The sequence below is a fragment of the Lipotes vexillifer genome, unplaced genomic scaffold (assembly GCF_000442215.2).
Source record: "Lipotes vexillifer unplaced genomic scaffold, Lipotes_vexillifer_v1.1 scaffold1149, whole genome shotgun sequence".
Lineage (NCBI taxonomy): Eukaryota > Metazoa > Chordata > Mammalia > Artiodactyla > Lipotidae > Lipotes > Lipotes vexillifer.
In genome coordinates, this window is record NW_006796238.1 from 274,219 (window position 1) to 285,108 (window position 10,890).

The following is a 10,890-nucleotide window of genomic DNA, read 5'->3' on the forward strand; positions in this document are numbered from 1 at the left end:
ATCAAGTTAAAATGAACATCAAGAGGAGCCCTTAAATTATACATAAAATATTAGTTTCCTCAATAGTTGAGTGCCTGCTATGTGCCGGAGAGTTCTAGGTGCTGGCGTTCAGCAGTGAACAGATAAAATCCTTTACTTGCAGCTGATGTTATAGTTGGGGAAAACAAACAACAAATAAGTAAAATACATTGAATATTAGTGATAAGTACTGAGGAAAAACAAAGGGAAGGGAGATGATTTGATGTTAGATTAAAAGAGTGATACAAATTAATAGTACTATAAGTTAATACGGTTAAAAGAACATCACAAAAGAGCAATAAATGAAATAATAAAGATGCATAATGGCAAAACTAATCATATCCCACCATACCATTTCACTCCCATCTCCCTTGTAGCAGCCTGATACATCTATTCTTATTCCTACAAATATGTATACACAAACATTACATACAGGGTTTTGTCTTTTTCTACAGTTACTCTGCAACTTCTAAAATGTAATGTATATTGTGAGCCCCTTACAAGTCTATACATATATAATTGCTTTTAAATTTCTTAATATACACACACAGTTTTATATAAAGTGAGATTTTTTTGCTGGGTCAGTTTGCTTTAAATGGGATCATATATATCCTCTGCATCTTATCCAACAATGTATGATAAAAATCCCTCCACGTCTGTCTTATAGCTCTTACTCTTTTTAGTGCTGGGTAATACTGTATGATGATGAAGAGGTTATTAAACCTCTTCCATATTGATGGGCATTTACTTTGTCACCATGTTTTTACTATTATGGTAATTGTGCCTGTGCACATATTCATGACCATGATGGTTTTACTTCTATGGAATAGATTCCCTGGAGTAGGATTGCTGGGTTAAGGGGTATGTCGATTTAAAATTTTTAAATAAATGTTGACAGCTTGTCTCCCAAAAAGGCTGGGACAATTTATATTTCCATCAGTAAATATACAAAAATACTGTTACCCTTTATACCCATTAGCAAAAGCTGTTGTAGCATTTAAAAAAAAGAAAAGGAAAGGAAGAAAAGCCTGGTGGTGGGTATAGTGGTTTTGCGTGTTTTTTTCTTTGCATTTTCATTACTACTGTAAATCTGGAAAACTTTCCATATGTTCTTTGGTCATTTGGATTTCATTCATAATTTACTTATTGTATTAGTTTTCTATCCCTGCATAACAAATTACCACAAATTTAACAGCTTAAAACAGGACCCACTGATTATCTCATGGTTCTGTGGCTCAGAACTTCAAGCAGGCTTTGATTGGGCTCTCTATTTAGTTTCCAATAAGGCTGGAATGAAGGTGTGTGCCAGGCTGGGCTCTTAGCTGAAGGCTCTGGGGAAGAATTCACTTCCAAGCTTATACATGTTGGCAGAATTTGCTTCCTTGGGATTGTAGGATGGTTGCAAGATGGAGGTCTCTGTTCCCTTGCTGACTGTCAACTAGGGTTGTTCTCAGCTCCTAAAGGCTACCCTCCAGCCCTTGCACGTGGTCCCCTCCATCTTCAAAGCTAGCAGGCATTCATCGAATCCTTCTCATGTTTTGACTCTTTGTTTTTGGCTACCAGCCTTTTTAAAGGGCTCACGTGACTAGGTTAGGTCCACCCAGATAATTTCTGTATGTTAAGGTCAACTAGTTAGTATCCTTAATTATATCTGTAAAGGCCCTTTGCCCTGTAAATGTAGCATTATCCTAGGAGTAACACCAGGGGCAGAGATCATGGGGACCATCTTAGAATTCTGCCTACCATAAATATTCATATTTTTATTTGTACCTTTATATTCATTTTAATTTTTATTCATATTTTTGCTCATGTTTCTATTGTGTTTGTCTTTTTATTTAGTTTGTAGGAGCTTTTTGTATATTAAGCCTTCCTACTCTTGGTTGCAAACATTTTTTTCTAACTCTTCTAAGCTGTCTATTAACCACATTAATAATTACTTTTTCCATAGAAAACTTAGCCATTTGGATTTCACTCTTAAGGTGAATTGCATATTTGTATTTTTAAATTCACATTTAAAATTTTAATTCATTTTAATTCATTTTTATTTTTCATTTTTATTAACATTTTGCCCATATTTGCAGTCTTTTAAAAAAATTATAAGTGCTCTTTGTGTATTATAAACTCTTTCTCTTATTATTTGCAAATTTTCTCCAGATCTTTGATTTGTCTATTGACCATATTTATAATATCTTTTCTCATTCAAAACTTTATATTAGTATATATCCTATATATTATTTTATTTTTCAAAATACAGACATTTGTGAATATATAAACATTTTGAAGTATTCTGTATTGTTTAAGGTCTTCACCCCTGAGTGACATGTAGTCTCCTGGAATGGCTTCTGCATTTTATTTATTTATTTTTAATTTGTCTACTCCATTTGGAATTTGTTTTTGTATACAATGCAAGCTATGGATGCAACTTTACTTTCTTCCAAGTGAGTTGCCAATTGTTGTAGCACCCTTTATTAAATAAACTATCTTTTCCCAATGAATTGAAACAACAACTTTGTCGTATATTAAATTTTCACATACGATGAGATTTACTTCTCAATATTGCTATTCTGTTTCACTTCTAGTTCTCTTTACATATGGCAGTATCATATGGATTCAATTACAGTGGATTTCTATTCTGTTTGTGAACAGTGGTTTTATAAAATGATCAGGCAGAACATATTCCTACCCCACACGCCTGCCTACTGTTCTTTTTACTACTTTTCTTGGCCATTTGAAATTTGAGATCACTTTATCCAATTAGGGGTTGAAATTGCATTAAATTTTCAGATTAATTTTGGGAAATTTGACATATGATATTGTCTTCTAAGAACTAAGAAAATTGTATCATTTTCAGTTTGCTCAGGTCTTGTCTATAGCTTTAGTAAGATTTGAGAGTTTTCTTCATTCAAGTCTTGCGTCTTTTTTTATTAAATGTATTCTTATTTCTTAGCCTTTTGGTCATTACTATGAATGGATTCTTTTTTCCATTTCCATTTCTAAAGGCTTATTATAAATAAAGGAAAAGCCTGTATTTTTCTGTGTACTTATCTTGTATACAACTTTACTATATATACTTGCTAAATTTTCTCATTAATTTCAGCAGTTTTCACTGGAGTCTCTTGGAATTTGTAGAAATATAATGATGACACAAAAATAATTCAGCGTTTTTTGCAATGTTTGACAGATTCTTTTCTAGAATCTTTATTGTCTGTAAACTCCATCATAGTGTTGAGTGATAACAGTGATAGCAGGCATCTCTGTTATTGATTTTAGCAAAAATAGTTTGAGTATTTAGTTATTTAGAATATTTTTGTTGCTACTTGGTAAATAATCTTTATCTTATTTAAATACATTCTTTCCTGTTTTACCAAGAGATTCTGTTAGGTATAGCTGCTAATTTTATCAAATGCCTTTTCAGCATCTTTTGATGTGGTCATGTGTTACTTTCTTTTAATCTATTAACTAGCTGGATTATGTGTGGAGTTGCTGACATGAAACCACTCTTTTCTCCTTGTAATAAAGCCTGCTTGGTCATAATGTGTTATTCTTTTCTTATAAATCAGTATTCCAGTTGCTAATCTTTTATTTAGAACTTTAGCATGAATGTTCATAAGTGAGATTAGTCTATAGATTTCTTTAGTGGATTATTTTATTAGGTGTAAAAAAATAATGCAGGTTGGCAAAATATGGGAGTAATCAGAAGGCTCATCCACTGCTGGTGAGAATGCAAATTTTTTCAAATACAGTTTCCAATTTATTGGAAAACCATTCGGCAGAATCTACTAAAGTGAAAATATTCATACCATGGGATCTAGTAATTCTGCTTCTAGGCATACACCCAATAAAATGCATACCTATGTTCACCAAAAGATATGTTTTAGAATGTTTATAGCAACACTATTAGTAATAGCCTCAAACCTGAAACTACCTAAAAGTCCATCCACCTGTAGAATGGATAAATACATTTTTGTGTGTTCATACAATGGAATACGATCCAATGAGAATGAACAGTTTATAACTATGTGCAGCATATGGATGAATCTCAGAAGCATTATGATCAGCCTAAAAAGCCAGATATAAAAGAATGCTATATGCTTTCCTTCATATAAAGTACAAAATCAGGCAGGACTAATCTATGCTGTTAGAAATCAGGAAAGTGGTTATCCTCAGTGGGAGGTAGGCAGGGGAGGAGACTGTCTGAAAGGAAGTCTGAGGGGGACTTCTGGAGCGCTGGTAATGTTTTGTTTCTTTGTCTGGATGCCTGTTTACGGTGCATTGTTAATGAAAATTCATCTAACTTACATGTACACATTTTTGTTTTTTTTTTTGTTTTTGCGGTATGCGGACCTCTCACTGTTGTGGCCTCTCCCGTTGCAGAGCACAGGCTCCGGACGCGCAGGCTCAGAAGCCATGGCTCACGGGCCCAGCCGCTCCGCGGCACGTGGGATCCTCCCGGACCGGGGCACGAACCCGTGTCCCCTGCATCGGCAGGCGGACTCTCAACCACTGCGCCACCAGGGAAGCCCCATGTACACATTTTTTTTCAATAAAAAGTTTTTAGAATATGCTGTTTCATAAAATGAATTGGGGAGATTTTCATCTTTGTCTATGGTTTAGAATTGTTTAAATATGAGATCATTGGAATTACCTGTTAAAGATTAGGAGGAACTTGGCTGAGAAATCTTTTGATCCCGAGGCCTTCTTTATTGCGTAGGACCGTCTCATGCATTTTGCCTCCCTAGCTCTTGGCTATATACACATATACACATATATTAAGGTTTATTGCTCACCCCTATTTCCCTCTGCTTCCTTTATTTTCCTCTACATTGAAGTCTGTCTTCTAATTAATATCTTGTTTGGTTCTTAGTATTTTCCTCCGGTGGGGTAATATACTCTCTGAATCTCTGGTAAGCCACAGTTGTTTTTTCATCCTAATAGGTAAGTGATATCTTGGTTGGGTATAATATTTGGGATTACAGCTCTGTTTGTCCAGTGGCCTAAAATACATCATATTCTTAGTGTTGCAGTTGAGATGTGTGATGCTAACCAGAATCTTTTTGCTTCACATGTCACTTGCTCTTTTGGTCTGGAAGTAATTTTAAAAAAATTCTTCTGGTTAAGGAATTAATTTTGACCTATGATTTGAGATACTTTTCCACTTTCAGGCCACAAATTCCCATCTCATGCATGACCTTTCTCCTTTCCTTTTGTTTTTTAAGTTTCAGGGACTCTTTTGTGTATGTTTGTTGTAATTTAATCTACTTACATGGACCTAATTATTTTTGGAAGTTGTCCATCACATCCACAACCCTGTTTCACTGAAAACTTTTTCTGATCTGTTGGTTTTCCCCCCATCTCTGATAACTTGGCTTCTTGTATGTGTTACTGTCTGTTCATAGGGCTCAGCTGCTAGGAGCTATGGTGTGTTCCAGAAGTGGTGGAAGACATGGCAATCTCTGCCCTGAGTACTAGTTGTTTGGAAGCAAATGGGTTGTCATTGTGCTATGAAAGCCATGGAAGGAAGGCTTTCTGTGTCTAAGCCTCCCGATAACTCTTCCTGCCTCAGAGACATACAGAGGACTCAGTTCATCTCTTAGCTTCTTCTCACCTCCTTGGGGATTAAGGATAATTCGTTATGCTCAAATTGGCCAGTGTCGCTTGACACGTGAATTGCAAATTGTGAAGATCCCCTACGTATATATGAAAGGCTCAGTTTTGAATGAAGCAAAAGTTACAACAAAGATGATAGCCTGGACTTCCCTGGTCGCGCAATGGTTAAGAATCCGCCTGCCAATGCAGGGGACACGGGTTCGAGCCCTGGGCCGGGAAGATCCCACGTGCCACAGAGCAACTAAACCCGTGTGCCACAACTACTGAGCCTGCACTCTAGAGCCCGCGAGCCACAACTACTGAAGCCTGTGTGCCTAGAGCCCGTGCTCCGCAACAAGAGAAGCCACTGCAATGAGAAGCCCACGCACCACAACGAAGAGTAGCCCCCGCTCGCCTCAACTAGAGAAAGCCTGTGCTTAGCAACGAAGACCCAATGCAGCCAAAGATAAATAAGTAAATTTATATATATAAAAAAAAGATGATAGCCTGTTCACTGTTGGGCTCTATGATTATAAATGGTGAGTGGTTCAAGCAAAAGAAGTACTCATTTTCCATACTGAATTCCCCATGGCAACTTGAAGGACAAGGAAGAGAAAATTAAGGTACCCCAAGAACTTGCTCAGAATCTCATCTGAAGATTCCTGGACCAGTAACTGAGGAAGTGTGTTACTCTTCCTCCATTGCCCTTACCTTTGAAAACTAACGACATCAATTCTTTTTTCCCCCTCTCCTCGAATCTCATTGCTGCATCCAAACCTCTCTTGTTTCCATGCCATTCGGAAGAGTGTGCAAAGTAGTTTGGTTTCTGATACTATACAGTCAGTGGACAAGTTCCCAAGAATTTGAAAACTCTTCTTAGGTACAAACATGTAAAACAAATGGCAAAGAATAATCTGGAATGAGTCATGAATACTAGCCACCTTATCTATCTTATTCCAAGTGTGTTCAGCCATTATTACTGGACCATTTGTTTTCAATATTCAGACAAAGTGCAGCCCTGCCAATTTGCTTTCTGTTTCTGTTTCAGCAAGGAATGGAATTAGCCTTCATGCTTAAGAAAACCAAACAAATAATAGCCTAAAAATTAGGGGTTATTCCTCCCCTATAATAAGAAGGAGGAGGTTATTGGCATCGGTTGTACATGTTCAAAATGTGAAGAAAGATCCAGGCTCTTTTTATTTCTCTTCTGCCATTCTTAGAGTAATTTCATCTTTTTTTTTTTTTTTTTTTTTGCGGTACGCGGGACTCTCACTGTTGTGGCCTCTGCCGTTGTGGAGCACAGGCTCCGGACGTGCAGGCTCAGTGGCCATGGCTCATGGGCCCAGCCACCCCGTGGCATGTGGGATCCTCCCGGACCGGGGCACGAACCCGAGTCCCCTGCATCGGTAGGCGGACTCTCAACCACTGCGCCACCAGGGAAGCCCTCATCTATTGTTTGGCTTCAAGATGGCTCTCACAATACCAGTCATGTTATACAAGTTCAAGGTAAGAAGAAGGTAAAAAGGGGGAAGGGCAGTACTAATTAGGACTTTTCTCCTTTTGACAGTAAAGGAAATATTCCCAGAGGCCCTACCTCTGGCAGACTTCCCCATGTATCTCATTGGCCAGAACATTGCCTCCCTACATTTAATGCATGTTGATAAAGTGAGTATCTCACTTTTTCAGCTTCTGGTGGTAGGCGATGGCAAGTGATAAATCAATTTCAAATGGCTGTTAGGTTAGACAACAAACCTTTGTCTAGAAGGTTATCTCTAGATAACCTTAGAAGGGAATCTCCTTAGTCACTCATTTCTATTTTGCATTTCCCTTATCTTTCTCTCTCAACCTGATTGTGAAAGGTAATATATGTAATTTGTAGATACTGAGTCCTAATATCCTGATATTCTAATATCTTGAAAATAATGTCTCCAATCACCTCCCAAATGAGACATTTGCTTCCTCCATAGGACATCACAATCATTCTAATCTTGTTTGTCCATTCCCTGCTTTGAATACACTCATTCTCTGAAGAATGATCAAACATCAAAGCTTGGTAAGTAGGCTTCCTTTCACACAAATCTTGAAGAAGTCTATCGTCTTACATATAACCTTGAGTTTGTCCCAAGGTTGTTGTTTAAATTTGTTGTTTAAGTTTGTTGTATGACTCTTCTTGCATTCTTTCTACCCCAAGAGGATTATCTTTTAAACCTTAGAAGAGGTTGGTTTGTTTTCTGGAAGATGCTAAAAAATACTTAAGAAATGCCATAAAAAATAAACATGTTTAGGCATAAGTACTTTGAGCCAAGCAATTTTTTTTTTTTTTCCGGTACGCGGGCCTCTCACCGCTGCGGCCTCTCCCGTCACGGAGCACAGGCTCCGGACGCTCAGGCCCAGCGGCCACGGCTCACAGGCCCAGCCGCTCCGCGGCATGCAGGACTCTCCCGGACTGGGGCACGAACCCACGTCCCCTGCATCGGCAGGCAGACTCCCAACCACTGCGCCACCAGGGAAGCCCGAGCCAAGCAATTTGAAAAAAAAAAAAAACACGCAAAACTTTCTAACCTTCTGATATAAAAAGTGGACTTCCTTTGCTCTTTAAAATTAGACCAAGATGGAGTAACAGAGACCATATTTACACAACTTTTAAAAATAGAGAAAACAACAACAACAACAGTTTTCAGATATTGAACAACAGCACAAGACAGTAATCCCTGACAGAGAGGAAAACAAATTGTTGCCCCAGCTTTCTACCTCGAGAGACTGTCCATGACTCAGTACAGGGAGTTGCAACCCAGGCAGAGCCTAGATTGTCTCTGTGAGTAGAAAAGATGGAGTTGAGAGTTTGGTGAGTCCAGAAGCAGCTAGAGTTTGCAGGGTGGAATATACAAGAGAGCTCTGGAGATCTCAGCTGGGCCCTCCCCAAGTCTTCAGCTGAGTATAAGTGTAAGCACGTGAGGAACATCAGAAGCTGAAGAAAGAGTCACCCAAAAGGTACAGATAGAATAATCCTATGATGTTACATACGGTGGGGAATAGCTCATGTTTCCACCAGGCATAGTGGAAATATAAAATTTGAGGCATTAGGTAGAGGACTCAGAAGGGTATTATTGCTTCATGACTGTGAAAAAACTCAGCCCTAGGCTAAAGGTTGCTTTGGTTCTGCCATAAAGCTTAAACGTAAGACCTGAAAGGATCAAATTATTTTCAAGTAACTTAACTGTGACCCAGAACAAAGCTCATATATATACATATATGTATATAAATAAATTTATATATATATTTGTATATTTATTTAAATATAAAAGAATGTCTAGCACTCAACAAAGTAAAATTCATAACATTTGGGATCCAATTATCAGGTACGCAAAGTGACAGGAAAACACAACCCAAGATGAGGAGAAAATGTAATAAATTGAAAATGACTCAGAATTAATGCATATGATAGAATTAGTAAACAATGACAATTAAATGTTATAACTATACTGATATGCCAGAAGGCAGTGGAACAACATCTTTAAAGTACTGAAAAGAAAAAAAAATCCTGTCAACTTGAAATTCTGTACCCAGTAAAATTGTATTTCAAAAACAAAGGCATACAAGAGCCAAAGTATTCATGAGTAACAGATATACTAACGCAAGTACTCAGGCAGAAGGAAATTGATACTAGACGATAACAGAAAAAAAATTACTTCTTTTTAAATCACTTTAAATGATAATTGACAGTTTAAAGCAAAAAAATAATATACAGAGGGTTGTAAAATAAATGTAGAAGTAAAATATATGAGAACAATAACACAAAGACTGAAAGAGGTAAATACAAGTATACTTTTGCCGTAAGATTCTTATACTGTGCGTGCAGTAGTATAATATTACTTGAAGACAGACTGTGATAAATTATAGCTGTGTATATACTATTGAACCTAAAGCAACCACTTAAAAAAACATAGCTAATAAGCCAATAAAGGAGACAAAAGATAATAACAATACATACCCAGTTAATCCAAAAGAAGACAGAAGAAGGAAAAGAGTAACAAAGAACAGATACGACACATAGAAAACAAGTAACCAGATGGTAGATTTAATCCCAACAGTAGAAGTAAACACATTAAACGTAGACCATTAAATGTAGATGGTCTAAACACCATAATTATAATGGCAAGATTGACAGATTAGGTACAAATAATGAGACCTTGCCTACATTGAATGCTGTATACAAGAAATCCACTTTAAATAAAAAGACTCATATAGGCTAAAAGTAAAAGGATAGAAAAAGTTATGCCATACCAAAAGAAAGCTTCGGTGACTATATCAGACAAAATGAATTTCAAGGAAAAGAATATTATCAGGGATAAAGAAGTTCATTTCATCATGATTAAGAGGTCAATTCATCAAGAGAACACAACTCCTAAAAGTTTATGCACCTAATAGCAGAGCTTCACGATAAATGGAGAAAAAAACTGATAGAAAGGAGGGAGAGATAGACAAATCTACAATTTTGGTTGGCAATTTCAACACTCCTCTCTCAATAATTGATAGAACAAGGAGACAGAAAATTAGTCAAGATATAGAAGACTTGGGTAACACTACCAACCATGCTGACCTACTTGACATTTATAGAACATTCCACCCAACAACAGCAGAATATACTTTTTCCCCAAGTGCCAAGAACATTTACCAAGATAGACCATATTCTGGACCATAAAACAAGTCTCAATAAATTTTAAAGGATTCAAGTCATACAAAGTATATTCATGGACCACAGTGAAGTTAAATTAGAAGCCAATAAAAGAAAGATGTCTTGAAAATCCCCAAATATTTGGAAACTGAATAACACACTTCTAAATAACCAAAGGGTCAAAGGAAAATTTAAAAGTATTTAGACTGGCAAGGATGTGGAGCAACAGGAACATTCATTTATTGCTGGTGTGAATGTGAATGGTACAGCCACTGTGGAAGACAGTTTGGCAGTTTCTCACAAAACTCAACATGCTCTTAGCATATGATCCGGCAATCATGCTCCTTCGTATTTACCCAACTGAGATGAAAGTTTATAATCACACAAAAACTGCACAAGGATGTTTATAGAATCTTTATTCATAATTGCCAAAACTTGGAAGCAACCAAGATGTCTTTCAATAGGTAAATGGATAAATAAACTGTGGTATATCCAGACAATGGAATATCATTCAGTGCTAAAAAGAAATGAACTGTCAAGTCATGAAAAGACATGGTGGAAACTTAAATTCATATTACTAAGTGAAAGAAGCCAATCTGAAAAGGGCCACA